Here is a 19,406-nt window from a genome sequence, read left to right as displayed (position 1 = left end):
CAAATGGCAGGGCAAAGTTACTCCTTCTCAAAAGTCACATTGAATGTTAATGGCTTGAATTGTCCAGTTAAAAGACACCGATTGGCTGATTGGGTTAAGGAACAAAACCCATCCTTTTGCTGCTTAAAAGAAACCCATCTATCCAACAAGGATCCATACAAGCTGAGAGTGAAAGGCTGGAAAAAGATATACCACGCCAACAGAAATGAAAAGAGAGCGGGCGTAGCCATCTTAATATCGGACAACATAAACTTTACCACAAAAACTGTTAGGAGAGACAAAGAGGGGCACTATATAATGATTAAGGGATCCATTCAACAGGAAGATATAACGATTATCAACGTATATGCACCTAATTACAGGGCACCAGCTTATTTAAAAACTTGTTAAGGGACTTAAAGGGAGACTTAGACCCCAATACAATAGTACTGGGGGAATTCAATACTCCACTCTCAGAGATAGACAGATCAACAGGACAGAAGATCAACAAGGAGACAGTAGATTTAAATGACACTATAGCCCAAATGGATCTAACAGATATCTACAGAACATTTCATCCTACATCTAAGGACTTTACATTCTTCTCAGCAGTACATGGAACCCTCTCTAGGATTGACCACATACTAGGCCATAAAGCAAGTCTCAGCAAATTCAAAAGAATTAGAATCATACCATGCAGCTTCTCAGACCACAAAGGAATGAAATTGGAAATTGGCAACTCAGGAATCCCTAGAGCACGTGCAAACACATGGAGATTGAACAACATGCTCCTGAATGAACAATGGGTCATAGAAGAAATTAAAAGAGAAATCAAAAATTTTCTGGAAGTAAATGAGGATAAAAGCACAACATACCAAAACCTATGGGATACAACAAAAGCAGTGTTAAGAGGAAAGTTTATATCAATAGGTGCCTACATCAAGAAATTGGAAAGGCACCAAATAGATGAGCTTTCAAGTCATCTCAAGGATCTAGAAAATCTGCAGCAAACCAAACCCAAACCCAGTAGGAGAAGAGAAATAATTAAAATCAGAGAAGAAATCAACAGGATTGAATCCAAAAAAACATTACAAAAAATCAGCCAAACGAGGAGCTGGTTTTTTGAAAAAATAAACAAAATTGACACCCCATTGGCCCAACTAACTAAAAAAAAGAAGAGAAAAGACCCAAATCAATAGGATCAGAGATGAAAATGGAAACGTAACAACAGACACCACAGAAATAAAAAGAATCATCAGAAATTACTACAAGGACTTGTATGCCAGCAAACAGGGAAATCTATCAGAAATGGACAGATTCTTGGACACATACAACCTCCCTAAATTGAACCAGGAAGACATAGAAAACCTAAACAGACCAATAACTGACACAGAAATTGAAACAGTAATAAAGGCCCTCCCAACAAAGAAAAGCCCAGGGCCAGATGGATTCACTGCTGAGTTCTACCAGACATTTAGAGAAGAACTAACTCCAATTCTTCTCAAACTATTCAGAGCAATTGAAAAAGAGGGAATCCTCCCAAATTCTTTCTATGAAGCCACCATCACCTTAATTCCTAAGCCAGAAAGAGACGCAACATTGAAAGAGAATTACAGACCAATATCCCTGATGAACCTAGATGCAAAAATACTCAATAAAATTCTGGCCAATAGAATACAACAACACATCAGAAAGATCATCCACCCAGATGAAGTGGGATTCATCCCCGGTATGCAGGGATGGTTCAACATTCGCAAAACAATCAAGGTAATACACTACATTAACAGACTGCAGAAGAAAAACCATATGATTCTCTCAATAGACACAGAGAAAGCATTTGATAAAATACAACACCCTTTCATGATGAAAACTCTAAGCAAACTGGGTATGGAAGGAACATTCCTCAATACAATCAAAGCAATATATGAAAAACCCACGGCCAACATCCTATTGAATGGGGAAAAGTTGGAAGCATTTCCACTGAAATCTGGTACCAGACAGGGATGCCCTCTCTCACCACTGATATTCAATATAGTTCTGGAAGTTCTGGCCAGAGCTATTAGGCAAGAAAAAGAAATTAAAGGGATACAAATCGGGAAGGACGAACTCAAACTATCCCTCTTTGCAGATGATATGATTCTTTATTTAGGGGACCCAAAGAACTCTACTAAGAGACTGCTGGAACTCATCGAAGAGTTTGGCAAAGTAGCAGGATATAAAATCAATCCACAAAAATCAACAGCCTTTGTATACACAGGCAATGCCACGGCTGAGGAAGAACTTCTAAAATCAATCCCATTCACAATAGCTACAAAAACAATCAAATACCTTGGAATAAACTTAACCAAGGACGTTAAAGATCTCTACGATGAAAACTACAAAACCTTACAGAAAGAAATAGAAGAGGATACCAAAAAATGGAGAAATCTTCCATGCTCATGGATTGGAAGAATCAATATCATCAAAATGTCTATTCTCCCAAAAGCAATTTATACATTCAATGCAATACCCATCAAGATCCCGAAGACCTTCTTCTCAGATCTAGAAAAAATGATGCTGAAATTCATATGGAGACACAGAAGACCTCGAATAGCCAAAGCAATCCTGTACAACAAAAACAAAGCCGGAGGCATCACAATACCTGCTTTCAGGACATACTACAGGGCAGTTGTTATCAAAACAGCATGGTACTGGTACAGAAACAGATGGATAGACCAATGGAACAGAATAGAAACACCAGAAATCAATCCAAACACCTACAGCTAACTTATATTTGACCAAAGATCCAAATCTAATCCCTGGAATAAGGACAGTCTATTCAATAAATGGTGCTGGGAAAATTGGATTTCCACATGCAGAAGCTTGAAGCAAGACCCATACCTATCACCTTACACAAAAATTCACTCAACATGGATTAAAGACATAAATCTACAACCCGAAACCATCAAATTATTAGAGAGCATTGGAGAAACCCTGCAAGATATAGGCACAGGCAAAGACTTCCTGGAAAAGACCCCAGGAGCACAGGCAGTCAAAACCAAAATTAACATTTGGGATTGCATCAAATTGAGAAGTTTCTGTACTTCAAAAGAAACAGTCAGGAAAGTGAAGAGGCAACCAACAGAATGGGAAAAAATATTCGCAAACTATACTACAGATAAAGATTGATAACCAGAATCTACAAAGGAATCAAGAAAATCCACAACAACAAAACAAACAACCCACTTAAGAGATGGGCCAAGGACCTCAATAGACATTTTTCGAAAGAGGAAATCCAAATGGGCAACAGACACATGAAAAAATGTTCAAGATCACTAGCAATCAGAGAAATCCAAATCAAAACCACAATGAGGTTCCATCTCACCCCGGTGAGAATGGCTCACATTCAGAAATCTACCAACAACAGATGCTGGAGAGGATGTGGGGAAAAAGGGACACTAACCCACTGTTGGTGGGAATGCAAACTGGTTAAGCCACTATGGAAGTCTGTCTGGAGATTCCTCAGAAACCTGAACATAACCCTACCATACAACCCAGCCATCCCACTCCTTGGAATTTACCCAAATGAAATTAATTTGGCAAATAAAAAAGCCATCTGCACATTAATGTTTATTGCAGCTCAATTCACAATAGCTAAGACCTGGAACCAACCCAAATGCCCATCAACAGTAGACTGGATAAAGAAATTATGGGACATGTACTCCATAGAATACTATACAGCAGTAAGAAACAACGAAACCCAGTCATTTGCAACAAGATGGAGCAATCTGGAAAACATCATGCTGAGTGAATTAAGCCAGTCCCAAAGAGAAAAATATCATTTGTTTTCCCTGATCGGTGACAACTGAGCGCCAAAGGGGAAACCTGATAAGTGAAATGGACACTATAAGCAACAATGAACTGATCAGCTCCTGTCCTGACTTTAGATGTACAATGTAATACTTTATCCTTTTTAGTATTTGTTGTTGTTGTTGTTGTTCTAGTACTAGTGGTTGAACTCAGTAATTAACACACAATTATTCTTAGGTGTTTAAATTTTAACTGAAAAGTGATCCCTGTTAAATCTAAGAGTGGAAAAAGAGAGGGAGGAGATGAACAATTTGGAACATGCTCAATCGGACTGGCCGCAAATGGTGGAGTTAGAAATGTGCCAGGGGATTCCAACACAATTCCATCAAGATGGCATGTACCAATGCCATAGCACTAGTCCAAGTGATCAATTTCAGCTCACAATTGATAGCTCTGATAGGTCTAAGAGTCAAAGAGATCACACAAACAAGAAAAGTATCTGCTAATACTAACTGATAGAATCAAAAAGGGAGAGAAAGATCCAACATGGGAAGTGGGATACACAGCAGACTCATAGGATGGCAGATGTCCTAAACAACACTCTGGCCTCAGAATCAACCCTCAAGGCATTCAGATCTGGCTGAAGAGCCCATGAGAATATAGCAGGCATGGAAAGCCAAGATATCATGGAAAAAAAAGACCTAAATGAATGATCTCTGTGAGTGAGATCCCAGTGGAAAGAATGGGGCCATCAAAGAAGGAGGTACCCTTCTCCGAAGGAAGGAGAGAACCTCCACTTTGACTATGACCCTATCGGAATAAGATCAAAGTCAGCGAACTCTAAAGGCTTCCATAGCCCTGGCAACTCATGACTAGAGCCTAGGGAGATTACTGACGCCATGAACAGGAGTGTCAAATTGTTAAGTCAGCAACAGGAGTCACTGTGTACTTACACCCCATGTGGGATCTGTCCCTAATGTGTCATCTAAAGCCAAGTGATGCTATGACTGGTACTGAAACAGTATTTTTATACTTTGCGTTTCTGTGTGGGCACACACTGATGAGGTCTTTTCTAATTATATACTGAAGTGATCTTCTGTATATAAAGAGAATTGGAAATGGAAAAAAAAAAAACAACCTGGAGTTAAAATGGAAATGGCATAGAAAATTAATTAATTTGAAAAAAAAATTATGTAGGATCTCTGTCTTTAATGTGCTGTACATTGCTATTTAATGCTATAATTAGTAATCCAATGGTAGTTTTTTCACTTGATGTTGCTATATGGGCAAAATGTTGAAATCTTTACCTAATATATACTAAACTGATCTTCTGTATACAAAGAGAATTGAAAATGGATCTTTACATGAATGGAAGGGGAAAGGGAGCGGGAAAGGGGAGGGTAGCGGGCGGGAGGGAAGCTATGGGAGGGGGGAAGCCATTGTAACCCATAAAATATACTTTGGAAATTTATATTCATTAAATAAAAGTTTAATAAAAAAAGAAAAAAAAATAAAAAAAAAAAGAATGTAAAGTCTTTAGATGTAGGATGAAATGTTCTGTAGATATCTGTTAGGTCCATTTGAGCTATAGTGTCATTTAAATCTACTGTCTCCTTGTTGATGTTCTGTCCTGATGATCTGCCCATCTCTGCGAGTGGAGTATTGAAATTCCCCAGTTCTTTTGTATTGGGGTCTAAGTCTCCCTTTAAGTCCCTTAACAAGTCTTTTAAATAAACCATTGCCCTGTAATTAGGTGCATATACATTGATAATCGCTATATCTTCCTGTTGAATGGATCCCTTAATCATTCTATAATGCCCCTCTTTGTCTCTCCTAATAGTTTTTGTGGTAAAATTTATGTTATCTGATATTAAGATGGCTACGCCCACTCTTTTTGCATTTCTGTTGGCATGTTATATCTTTTTCCAGCCTTTCACTTTCAATCTGTGTGCATCTTTCTTAGAAAGATGTGTTTCTTGTAAGCAGCAGATAGATGGGTTTTGTTCCTTAACCCAATCAGCCAATCAGTGTCTTTTAACTGGATTGTTCAGGCCTTTAACGTTTAATGTGACTATCGATAAGTAGTAACTTTGCCCTATCATTTTTGGGTTTCCTGTGATCTTTTGCTGTGAGGTTTCCTTCCTTTACCTTCTTTCATATTGGTTACCGTGTTTCTGTGTTTCTGCCTGTATCACACCTTTAAGCATCTTTTGCAGGGCTGGACGAGTGGGGACAAATTCTTTCAATTTCTGTTTGCTGTGAAAGGTCTTTATTTCACCTTCATTCACAAATGAGAGCTTTGCAGGATATAATATTCTGGGCTGGCAGTTTTTCTCTCTTAGTACCTGGGCTATATCTCGCCATTCCCTCCTCGCTTGTAAGGTTTCTGATGAGAAGTCAGCTGTGAGTCTAATTGGGGATCCTTTGAGAGTGTCTGATCTTTCTCTCTTGTGCATTTTAAGATCATTTCTTTATTTTTCACTGTGTTGAGTTTAATTATGATGTGTCATGGTGAGGATCTCTTTTGGTCATTTTTATTAGGGGTTCTATGAGCTTCCTGTACAAAGATGTCTCTGTCCTTCTCCAAACCTGGGAAATTTCCTGCTAGTAAATCACTAAAAAGGCCTTCTAATCCTTTCTCCCTCTCCATGCCTTCAGAAACTCCTAGAACCCGAATGTTGGGTTTTTTAATAGTATCCTGTAGATTCCCGACAATATTTTTTAGATTTCTAATTTCCTCTTCTTTTCTTTGGTTTGCCTGTTTCCTTTCCTGTTCTCTGTCTTCTAAGTCCGATATTCTCTCTTCTGCTTCACCCATTCTGTTTTTAAGGCTCTCTAATGTGTTTGTCATTTGATCTATTGAATTCTTCATTTCAGTATGGTTTCTCGTCACTATCAGTGTTTCTTGTTCTACTAGTTGTTTCATTTCATTTTGATTCCTCCTTAATATTTCATTTTCGCGCGAGAGATTTTCTATCTTGTCCATTAAGGATTTCTGTAGTTCAAGAATTTGTTTTTGAGAACTTCTTAATGTTCTTATCAATTTTTTGAGATCTGCTTCTTGCATTTCCTCTATCTCTTCATCTTTATAATCTTGAATTGGGGTGTCTTTTTTATTTGGGGGCGTTATAGTGTCTTCCTTGCTCTTGTTTCCTTGGTTTCTATGTTTGTTTGTTATCTTGGAGGTGTGGCCAAAGAGCTCTGTTTGGTTCTTCAGTGTTGCCTAGGCTAAGGAGTTTGTTTTACTTATGTAAAGTGGTCCCTGCTCTTTGTCTTTCTGGGGTTTGTAAGGAGAGTGCAGAGAGAGGCTAGTATCCCAGCTGGACCCCCCCCTTTTTTTTCTTCCAGTCAGCCTGGTGTAGTTCCCCCTCCTTCCCGCGTGAACTAGGACCAAGGTCTAACCTTCGCGGCCAATGTCTCGGGTTACCTTTCCTTCCATCACCGGATCTCAAATTCTGTGGGTGGGCTTCTGTAGCTTGGCTCGCTGTTTTGCCAACTCTTGTGGCCCCCATGTCCATGGCGTGGCTCAGTTTTGGTCAGGGCGGCACGGTGCGGCGTAGCTGGGTGCTGCTAGGTGCGGCTCAGCATGGTTCTATGCGGCTCAGCAGGGCTCAGCGCGGCTCCGTGCGGCTCAGCAGGGCTCGGCGCAGCTCGGCTCAGCAGTGGGCCTCCTTGCTCTCCTCGTAGGTCCTCCGTGTCACATCCACTAGATCCGGAATAGTTTCCTCTACAGTTTTTTCCTCTGAGTCTCTTCTTAAGGGTACAGTAACTCCACCCCTGTTAAAATTTCTTTTCCCCAACTGTTGTGTGCGCCCTCACTCCTCTGCCATCTTGGCTCCACCCTGGATGATAACCAACTTTATTATTTGTTTGTTTTTGAGTGAATAATAGTTACTTTAACTGAGGTAATGTGAAACTTATTATGGTTTTTCTTTGCATTTCTGTGATGGCTAGTAATCATGAGCATTTTTCATGTGCCTGTTGGCCACTAGAATTTCTTTCTTTTTTTTTTTTTTCAACAAAGTAATTTATTTTTTCCGGAGAGAATAAATTCAGTACAATATTTGTTTTCATAACATCCAACATGTCTTATGTCAAACTTAACCACTCTCTATGCAGGGACTGTGGTGGGGTGATCTACTTTATTGATTACCCTCAATGTAATTCATCTGGGTAGCTCTAAGGCATATATCAGTGATCAAAATGTTTCTCCCTACAGTTACTCCTGCAATCTCAATCAGTTTCTTCCGCACATCATCTAAAGAAAATTTATGTGGTGTGATTACACTCTTTTTTAATACCAGGATTTCTAAAACCAAGAAAAACACCAACATTTTAAAACATTAGTGTTTCGGCCGGCGCCGCGGCTCACTAGGCTAATCCTCTGTCTTGCGGCACCGGCACACGGGGTTCTAGTCCCGGTCGGGGCACCGATCCTGTCCCGGTTGCCCCTCTTCCAGGCCAGCTCTCTGCTGTGGCCAGGGAGTGCAGTGGAGGATGGCCAAACTGCTTGGGCCCTGCACCCCATGGGAGACCAGGAGAAGCACCTGGCTCCTGCCATCGGAACAGCATGGTGCGCCGGCCGCAGCGCGCCTACCGCGGTGGCCATTGGAGGGTGAACCAATGGCAAAAGGAAGACCTTTCTCTCTGTCTGTCTCTCTCTCACTGTCCACTCTGCCTGTCCAAAAAAAAATAAATAAAAATAAAAAAAAAACATTAGTGTTTCTAGTCAAGGATATTTCAATTAAATTTCATCAGTACATTATATTTTAGTTTAACTCATGCTAGAAATGTTTAAAACCCAAGATATTCTGAGTCACATAATACCAACATTTCATGTTAATGAATAAATTACTCGGGTTCCATACAAAGATAGTAAGTCATGAGAAACAGAAAAAGCCAAGCTTTTAAGAGTTCTTTTTAAAAAAAATACAGAAGTAAACTAATGAACACAACTACACAAATATACTAACCAATTGCAAACTAAACTAGTTAAAGATTAACCTTAAAAAATACATTTTAGAACTTCGTGATACCCTCATAAAAGGCAGGAAACTAAGTGTATTAAAACAATAGTCATTATTCTAGTTACTGTGCATCAAGTCTAAAAGATCCAGATAAAGGAACTGTTTTGTTTTGATTCAATTTAAATACTTTAAAATTGGAATTATTAATTGATAGTATAATTAAATTTTAAATAATATACACAAATGATTTGAACAGGTTTTATATTCAGTAACTTGCATGGTTTTTACACTGGCACTTTTATCACTATTTTAGGAGAATCAGATGCATTTCCCTCCATATACTTAGGCACTAAGATTTCAAATTTATAAATATGGTAGTATTTTAAATTTTTACATGAATATTGGGTTTATTTTTGTTTTCCTTTGTTCCCTAGGTATTATCCAGTTTTGTAAGGAAAACACTTTTATATCACAATCAAAACTTGTCTTGGTTACTAGACTGTAGCCATAATTGGGTTACAGTCACTTAGATTCATTATTTGGAATTAATACTTACTAAAACAGAACTAAATGAAACTTATCTCCTAGAATTTCATATTTGCATTTACCTGCACTGGAGAATGGGTTTAAACAATATTTTAGCTGTTAGGAAATACTAATATACTTAAGCAAACTTGTTATCTTTGACTACTCAGAACTTTTGAGTAGTCAACTTTTACCTTTGAGTTCACTTTAAACTCTATCTGATTCATTCCAAAAAGAAGATTTTAAAATAGAAGTTAGACTTCATTAAGATATTAACTTCAAATCGGGAAGAAAAATTAATGTACTGAAAGTTTGACAAGTTCATTAAAAATTTTTTAGCATGTCTTGATACATTAACTTATCAGCTTTTTCTTCTTTGTGCTGGCATTTCCTTAATGTTTGTTTGTTTCACCTCGCTGGCTCATTGGATTGCTACTACTTATACTTTCATGGATTTTATCTTCACAGTTTATGATATCTTGCAAAGCCTTTTCCATGTCTGCTTGACCAGCTGTACTGGCTGTTTTGGGCAAAGTCATTTGCAGTGCACACCACAGAGTAGTGCGTGCTTTCCTCGTTGCCACACACATCTCTTTAATTGCTGAAGCAAGGGCAAAAACATCTCTGTCATCTTTGCATCTAGGAACTCCCTGCCTTTGCCGATTTGATGCATTGACAATTTCATCCTTTCGACGTGACTGTACAATGTGAATGGACTCCAAGTGTCTATCAAGAGCAGTAGAGATATTAGCATGAAGAGGAGAGCTTCGGAGAAATTCCATTTTGCCTAGCAAAGTCACAACTCTGGCTTGTTCTCAAAGTTCATCCACAATTAAGCGATCAACTCTAGATGGGTTAGAGGTCAGCCTTGGAATTGGAGTATTGTTAGTGCTGGATACTTTTTTTCCTGGATAATTCTTGGCAAGGGCTAATTCAGTCTTTTTCCTCTCCTTTTCTAATGCTCTCCATTGTTCATAGCATTCTTCTAGACGAACATGAAGTTCACTGGCTGGTCCACTACGGGTTTTAATTGGTCTTTGAAATCCAAAAGTTGGTACGAAAACAGAAAAGGAATTATCACCATACATCATATCATTTAAATAAGGGTATAAATGGCTTAAGTCATCATAAGAAAACAAATCATAGGAATCCAACAGTGGAACAACTGAATGGCCAAATGGGTGAGTAGCTCTTAGGGGAAACCCATTTGAACCAAGTTGTTGAAAACCCTGATTATGCCTTAAGTCTCCCATCATATAATTATTAGAAAAGCATGATGCCTGTGTGCGACCCACACGGCTATTAATATTGCTATCTCCACTTCCTTGTCTGTGGCTATTAAAATGACCCTGTGACTCCAGCAGATCTTGATACGTGTTTTGAGATAAGCCATCTAAATGCTTTGGACCTTCCTCAGGATCATAATGTCCACTCTGGGGCTTGGCTTGAAAATTATGTTTGTTTACATTTTCAATGATCCCATACTGCTGAGCTGAATAGCTATCACAAAATCCATTTGGCTGCTTTATTTTTTTTATCAGTAACCGATTCAAAGAGATTTTCTTCTCCAGTTTTTGTCAGTCCTTCCATATGATTGACAGATTGGATTCTTTCTGCACCATTGTAACTGAGATCAAAACTGGAAAATGCTGAGGGATTTTCTTGGCAATATTTCTGAAATAAATTGCTATTTGGGGTTAAATTTGTGGATGATAGTTGGGGGAAATCTGAAGAATGGTTAGAACCCTTTGAAGCTGCATTTAAATGACTGTTTAATTTCATCAAGTTACCTTGATTTCGATAAGGAATAGGAGTGTTGTTTTTTGTTTGAACATTCATCCATGTTGGTCTGTTTAAGTTGATACCTCCTGAAGATGCTGCTGAGTTTGATAATAAATTCACTGATTTAAAATACTCAGAATTTGGGGGATCAGGTTTAGCAAACTGTTGCTTTTCTGTGACATTTGCAAAATCATTAGTTGGACAAGCTGTGTGAGGTTTTAGTACATATTCTGGTTTTAAGCCAAAATCGGCAGCAAATGCTGCTTCTTTTGCAAACTGTTTTTCTGTCAGGTGTGGTGTAGTTTTTGGAAATGTGAAATTCTGTTGGTCAGGTATTGTCTCCTCCATTTTTTTCTGATTTGCTGGTTTAACCTGAAATAACTTTGTGTACGTGTCTGCTTCTACATTTGGTGTTTCAGGTGTATTGCTATTGGCTAATTTTTTACTATCTTGGACACTAAAATTTGAACACTTATTAAGTTTAGCCTTATTAGGATGAGCATATTCTGGGTATCTACAATAATCCGCATTTTCATTATATCTGTTAAATTGGGAAAGAAACATCTCTGCTCTTTTTTGCTGTAATGGTGCTTCAAGACCTTTAGCACATATTTTTTCTCTTCCATAAGGGTAAGTATCAACAACTGATTCTTTCATGATATCAGACAGACCAGTCTGTGGTGTAAAACAGTTTTTGATAAATGGATATTCCTGGAATGTTGTCTTAGCTGTATCATTTGTCTGGATATTGTAACAGTTAGAATGATCACTTCGTGATGGGTACATCCATTGTTCTTCAAGGTCTAAACCAGTAAATCCATGATAAAGTTCATCTATTTTTTGTTGTGGTGTGAGATTGCTATTATGCAGATACTGCTTCTCCACTGCTGACACAGATTCACCACTATCAAAAGCTTGCTGAGAGATGGCTGTATCTATTGGCCTTTTGGTTTCTGTTAAGAGGTCATGGTGATCTGCAAATCTGCTTGTGTTCATTGGCCAAACTGACTTTAAGTTGGAGGAGCAGGTCCTGTTCTTTACATTGATCTGAGAATTAGAAGATTGCTTAATATCATCTCCATAAGTAGACCACGGTGCATAGAAAAGTGAAGAATCTACAGAATTTGAATATTCTGTTGAGGAAAGTGGAGTGTAGGTCTGCCTTAGGTCTACATTGTCTTCACTCTGCGGTTTGTAGCAGTCGTAGAAGGAGGCGGAGCCCGTGAGCAGCACGCTGTTGAAGACGTCGGTTAGCCGGCTGCTGCCGTCGGCGCTCAGGTTCCAGCAGCGACTCGCACCTCCCCGGAACGCCACCTTGGGCTCCATGGGGCTCCCCAGCCCCTCCTGGACGAGGTGCAGCTCCTGGGGTAGGGGGCTGAGGGGGGGCGTCGAGGCCCGGCTCCCTCGACCCGCGCCCCGCTACCGCCGCCGCCGCCCCGGGCGCTGCCTGGAGCCGGTCTGAGGGTGGGGGGCCCGCCGCGGGGAGGGAGGCCCAGGGAGAGGCCGTTACATAGCCGACCACAGGCTCGCGACCCGCACGCGATCCTAGAATTTCATCTTTGAAAAATGCCTGTTCATGTCATTTTCCCATTTCTTTACTGGATTGTTTGCTTTATTGTTGTAGAATTTCTTGAACAATTTATTGTTTCTGGAAATTAATCCTTTATCACGTACATAGTTTGCAAATATTTTCTCCCATTTTGTCAGCTGCCTCTTCAATTTGTTGAGTGTTTCCTTTGCAGTCTAGAAGCTACTTAGCTTGATGTAATCCTATTTGTCTTTTTTAACTTCTATTGCCAGGGCTTCTGTGATGTTTCCTAAAATGTCTTTCCATATGCCAATGTACATTTTTCTTGATGTTTACCTCTAGTAATTTGATAGTATCAGGACATATATTTAGAACCTTGATATATTTAGAGAAGACTTTTCTATAACCTGTATGGTAGGAATCCTGTTTCATAACTCTGCATGTGAAGATCCAAATTTCCTGTATCATTTTGAAGACTGTTCTTTCTTCAGGGATTAATTTTAGCTCATTAGTCAAAGATTAATTGGTTGTAATGTGCAAATTAATTTGCAGATTTTTATTCATTTACAATGGTCAACATGTCAATTTTTATGCAAATACTATGCTGTTTTGAGTATAAATATCATATAGTATGTCAAAATCTACCATGATGATGCTTCTGGTGCTGTTTTTGTTAAGATTGTGTAAGTTTTTTAGGGTCTCTTATGTTTCCATATGATTTTTAGCAGTGTTTTATCAAGATCCCAGAAGAATGTCATTATTATCTTGATTGCGATTATATTGAATCTGTAACATGCTTTGGGTAGTGTGCACATTTTGATGATACTTATTTTCCTAATCCACAAAAATGGAAGGTCTTTACAACCTTGCCTGTCCTATTCATTTCTTTAATGTTTTGTAATTTTCATTGTAGTGATCTTTAGCATCCTTGCCTAAATTTATTCCAAGGAGTTTAAATATTTTAAGCTATTTAAATGGTACTGATATTACAACATTTTTTTCAGCCATGGCATCTTCTATGTTTGCAAAGGCAACTGATTTTTGTGTGTTGTTTTTTATATCCTGAAACTTTGTTAACAAACTCTAAAATGAATTCTAATAGTATTTTTTTAAAGATTTACTTACTTATTTGAAAGTCAGAGTTACACAGAGAGAGGAGAGGCAGAGAGAGAGAGAGAGAGAGCAAGAGAGAGAGGTCTTCTAAATGCTGGTTCACTACTCAATTGGCCACAACAGCAGGTGCTGTGTTGATCTGAAGCCAGGAGCCAGGAGCTTTTTCCAGGTCTCCTATGTGGGTGCAGGGGCCCAAGGACTTGGGTCATCTTCCACTACTTTCCCAGGCCACAGCAGAGAGCTGAATCAGAAGTAGAGCAGCTCGGTCTTGAACCAGCACCCATATGGGATGCTGGCACATCAGGCCAGGGTGTTAACCCTCTGCATCGCAGCACTGGCCCCAACAATAATACCTTATTGGAGTCTTGCTTTCCCTAATTATAGAATCATGTCATCCACCAACAGGGATAGTGACTTCCTCCTTTCCAATTTGTATTTCTTGATTTGTTTTCTTGCTTAAAAGTTCTGGATAAATCTTCTAGAACAACATTTAATAGCAATTGTGAGAGAGGCCATCATTGCCTGGTTCCTTATTTTAGTGCAAATGATTCCAATTATTACAATTTAAATATGTTCTGTTTGTGATTTTTTCATATATTGTGTTGATTGAATTAATGAATGCTCCTTCTATACAAAAGTTGCTTAAGGTTTTTATCAAGAAAGAATGCTGTTTTATCAAATGTTTTCTCTTCATCTATTGAGGTAAAATAATATTGTTTAATAAAATTAACAATATGTATCACATTCATTGGGTTTTATATGTTGAACAATCTGTATATAAGTAATGAGTTATACTCAGTCTGGGTGAATAAACTGTGTGGTGTGTTGTTGGATTCCATTAGCTTGTACTTTCTTGAGGATTTTTTCACACATGTTCATCATCTTTGTTGTATCATTTTCTGATTTTTGAATTAAGGTAGCATTGGTCACATCAATGCAGGCAAGTGAATTTTATGAACTTACTTTGGTAAACGATCAAATTCATAGATAACAATATTTTAAATTTTTGTCTAGGCTATGTTTCTCATAAATAAGGTAAGCTGAAAACTATGCCTCTGTCAGAATATAATATGTTGTCACAATGTAATATGTTGAATTATTACACATAGGCTTTAAAGTTTCAATTCTTAGAACACAAAATTTAACTGTAAATGTCTCATTTCATTTTTAAATCATTCATAATATATGCTCAACCTCAATATTTAAGTTTTCTATGCTTCTCATCAATGTACGGCCATGTTCTGGTCATCAGAACCCCTACAACATGACCAACTTTTTAAAGATTTTATTTATTTATTTATTTGAGATATAGAGTTACAGAGAAATGGGGAGAGACACAAAGAAATGTCTTTCATCCACTGGTTTACTCCCCAGATGGTCACAATGGGCAAAGCTGAGCCAAACTAAAGCCAGGATCCAGGAGCTTCTTCTGGATCTCCTATGCAGGTGCAAAGACCCAAGAACTTCAGCCAGCTTCTACTGCCTTCCCTCACCTTAGCAGAGAGCCAGATTGGAAAAGGAGTAGCTTGGATTAGACCTGAGGCTTATATGCAATGCCAGAGCAGTAGGCAGAGGCTTAACGCAGTATACCAAAGTGCCAGCCCGAATGTGATGTAATTTTAAAGCCAATTCTTAGAGAGGAAGCAGACACAACATAAATAACAGAACGAATCTTGTTGTTAAAAACGTTAGGTGTCAGCACTGTGGAATAGTGTATAAAGCTGCCACCCACAGTGCCGGCATCCCTTATGGGTGTCAATTCAGCTGCTCCAATTCTGATCCATCTCTCTGCTATGGCCTGGGAAAGCAGTAGAAGATGGCCTAAGTCCTTGGGACCCTATACCTGCATGAGAAGATGCAAAGGGAGCTCCTGGTTCCTGGATAGGTGCAGACCTAGCTGTTGCAACCAACTGGGGACTTAACCAGTGGATGGAAGACATCTCTCTCTTTTTGCATCTCCTCCTCTCTCTGTAACTCTGAATTTCAAATAAATCAATAAATCTTGAAAAATTGAGCTTGAGAGCATATATATTTTTTCCAGAAAAAAATAAAGAAAACTCTATAGATTATAGAATTTTGGATCTTCAAGTATGTCTGAGTACAGATTTTTACCTGCTGTTAGATAAGTCTGAAACAAGAATTTCACAGATCCCACAACATGAAGACAGAAAAACAAAAGAATATATTTTGATGTCTTTACCATTGTTTTCTGATTATTGTTGAAAGATGTTTCACTCATCTTCTTTATTTTTTGATAAAAATCAGAAGAACCATAAATCTTTAGTGACAGACATTTCTATTCAGCAACAAATTATATTTTTAAAATAGTAATCCTTGCAGATAATCAGAGAAATCTTATTATGGACAATTAGGTATAGAAAACATGCAGGAGAAGATACAAAACTATAGATACATGTATTTTGAAAATCAACCTATCTATTTATCTATCTATCAATCAAATTATCTTTCTATTTTGGGAGGGTGCCAAACCCCTTTGATGGCCTGGGCTAGGCCATTCCAAAGCCAGGACCACAGAATTCACTAAGGATTCCATTTGGTTGGAGGAGATCCAAGCATATGAGTCATCACCAGCTACCTCCTAGAATGCACACCACCAGTAAGCTGGAATCAGAAGTGGAGCTGACTCAAGAAACCATGTTCTCATATGGAAGGTGGGTATTCTAAGTGATGTCTTAACCACTAGGCCAAATTCTCACCTCTTCTGCCTACTGAAAATATGCCTGACTGAACAACTGCCTATTTTTTATATTTATTTTACAGGTAGAGTTATAGACAGAGAGAGAGAGACAGAGAGAAAGAAAGGTCTTCGTTCCATTGGTTCACTCCCCAAATGGCTGCCATGGCCAGCACTCCGATGATCCAAAGCCAGGAGCAAGGAGCTTCTTCCTGGTCTCCCATGAGGGTGCAGGGGCACAAGCACTTGGGCCATCCTCCACCACCCTCCTGGGCCACAGTAGAGAACTGGGCTGGAAGAGGAGCAACTGGGACTAGAACCTGGTGCCCATATGGAATGTCGGTGCTGCAGGCGGACAATTGACCAAGTGAACACAGCGCCGGCCCAAAATGCCTAATTTTTTTTTTTATCATATATGAAGTACATTATTAAATAATTATATATATGTCTTTGTATTTTTTTACTGAAAACATGTAACATGTTTTCATGTGTAATCCCTAATCTAGAATATTATGGGAGTCTTTTATTTTTCATTTGTATAAAACATTTTTAGAAATAGTTGCTGTTACATAGCAAAACTAATACATTCCATTCAGCATAATCTGTAGAATTCAAATTACATAAACTTCAAGCAACACATATATTTCCTTTTTTAAGGAATTATTTATTTATTTGAAAGAGTTACACAGAGACAGAGAGGTCTTCTATCCAATGGTTCACTCCCCAGTTGGCCACAATGGCTGGAACTGTGTCAATATGAAGCAAGGAGGCAGGAGCTTCTTCCAGATCTCCTCTGTGGGTGCAGGGGCCCAAGGACTTGGGCCATCTTCTACTGCTTTCCCAAGTCACAGCAGAGAGCTGGATCAGAAGTGGAGTAGCCAGGTTTCCAACCGGTGCCCATATGGGATGCTGGCACTTCAAGCCACGGCATTAACTCACTGCACCACAACGCCGGCCCCTCAACACATATATTTCTTAAAGTCATAATCAAAACTTTGTAATAATACCCATGCCATTTAGGGAAATAATTCTTCATAAATAGCAATCATATAAAATTGAAAAGCAAAAATAAAATTACATATCTTTAAAAAACAAGAGTACTTATTTCTATTAAAAAAAATATGGAGTGAGCATTTGACACAACAGTTAAGATGCTGCTTCAGACCCTCATATCCCATTTCAGAGTGCCTGGATTTGATTCCTGGTTCCATTCCTGATTCCAGCTTCCTGATAATGCATTCCTTGTAAAGCAACATGTGGTGGTCAAAGTAGTTGAGGCACTGGCACTCATGAGGGACACTTGGCTCCTAGTATGGCCCAGTCCAGTCCTGATTGCTTGTCGTTGGTGATGTGAAACACTAGATGGCAGCACATGGTGTCTCTCTGTTTCTCTGCCTTTTGAAAAAATAAAAAAATAATAATAAAATGAATTAACTATGACCCCAATTAATAATGCATTGAAATCTCAGTCATAATTATCTTATTGGAAAATAAAATAAGAAAGACTAAAAATAAGAAATATGTTATTAACCAGAAGAATAAATATATTCTCTCATGCTCAGGAGACGGTACAGAAAGAGAAAAACAAAGAGTGAAACATAACCAAAGAAAACTAAAAATTACTAAATTGGCAATGCAAATATACTGGTAGATACTGAATTACATGACTCTAATTTTACCAAAGAAAATCATGCACTGATGTGGAAATAATTCAAGAATAATTTCAAGATTTATTTTTTCTGTTTTCCTTAGACTCAACATTATAATTTTCGTAATGAAATAATGGTTTTATAAACAAAATACAAAAGGACACCATGAACTCGAACAACTCAGTAGAAATAAAATAAATTATTAAAGGACATGAAGTGTCAATTCTCACAAGAAGACATAGAAATGATCAACAGGTAAATATAAAAATGTGCGTAACATCAATAGTCATTAGGAAAATACAAATTAAAACCACAAGGAGATATCTCACACCTGATAAAATGGCTATTTTCAAAACAAAAAAAAGAGAGAATGTTGGTTAAAATATGGAGAAAAAGGGAACCTGGTATCTCCCTTGCAAGAATGTAAAAAAACAGGTCTGTTATGGAAAACACTATGGAAGACTCAAAAGCAATAAAAATAGAGCCATCATATACTGTGGCAACAATATCTCTGGAATATATACAAAGCACATGAAATCAGAATGTCAAAGAGAGAGATTCACTGTGTTTTCATGGCAGCATTATTTACACAAACCATGTTATAATTGCAACCTAAATGTCCATCAGTGGATGTATGGATAAAGAAAATGTGATAACATGTACCTTAAAATGTTTGTTTGAAATGCAAATCAAGGAAAAGCTATTTTACTGCAAACATTTTTGAACCATGGGTAATTTCTCTAGACTTTTCTTAAAAACTCTTTGAACATATGTGTGTGTGTGTGTGTAAATTTCTTTGTACTTAAACATATTTTAATTCCATTTTCCATGAACTTTTTGAGGTGCGCTTGTATTTAAATGATGGAATGCTTTCCAACTTTGATGGGGAGGTGGTTTCCTGCCCTGCAGAAACAGAAATGAAGCTATCAGATATTATGCCTAATTAAATAGCCAGGCACAGAAAGACAGCACTACATGATCTAACTAATATATGGAATGAGAAAAGTGTAGTTACAAAAGCAGAGTACGATAATGGCTAGTTGGGGCTCATACATGGGAAATGGTGTGATAGTGAAAACACACTACTGTTTAGTTGGATAGGAGGATCTGTTATACAACAGGGTAACTCTAGTTAATGACAATGTAGTGTTGCTGAACTTTGCTAAGCAAGTAGATTTGGGTATTCATATGACACACAAATAAAAATTCGAAATAAGAAAAAGAAACATTACATCCCAACAACTTGCTTTTTTTTTTGCAAAATCCAAATACCCACAGACTTACTTTTCTTCATGAATGCAAGGTCTTATCTTGTTTTAGTTTATAGAAATATTGTTTTATTGTGGCAGAGAATAACTTCTGGAGGAGCCAAATGTAAC

General features: G+C 38.1%; 1 pseudogene; it reads right to left on the bottom strand.

Moving 5' to 3' along the window:
* Positions 1 to 9,652: 9,652 nt before the first annotated feature.
* LOC133755198 (meiosis-specific coiled-coil domain-containing protein MEIOC-like) lies at positions 9,653 to 12,368 on the bottom strand (annotated as a pseudogene).
* Between the last annotated feature and the right edge of the window lie 7,038 nt (positions 12,369 to 19,406).

Source organism: Lepus europaeus, unplaced genomic scaffold (genome assembly GCF_033115175.1).
Source record: "Lepus europaeus isolate LE1 unplaced genomic scaffold, mLepTim1.pri SCAFFOLD_3_1, whole genome shotgun sequence".
Taxonomy (NCBI): domain Eukaryota; kingdom Metazoa; phylum Chordata; class Mammalia; order Lagomorpha; family Leporidae; genus Lepus; species Lepus europaeus.
Note: the sequence above shows the minus strand (reverse complement) of the source record. Positions and strands in the feature narration are given on the sequence as shown.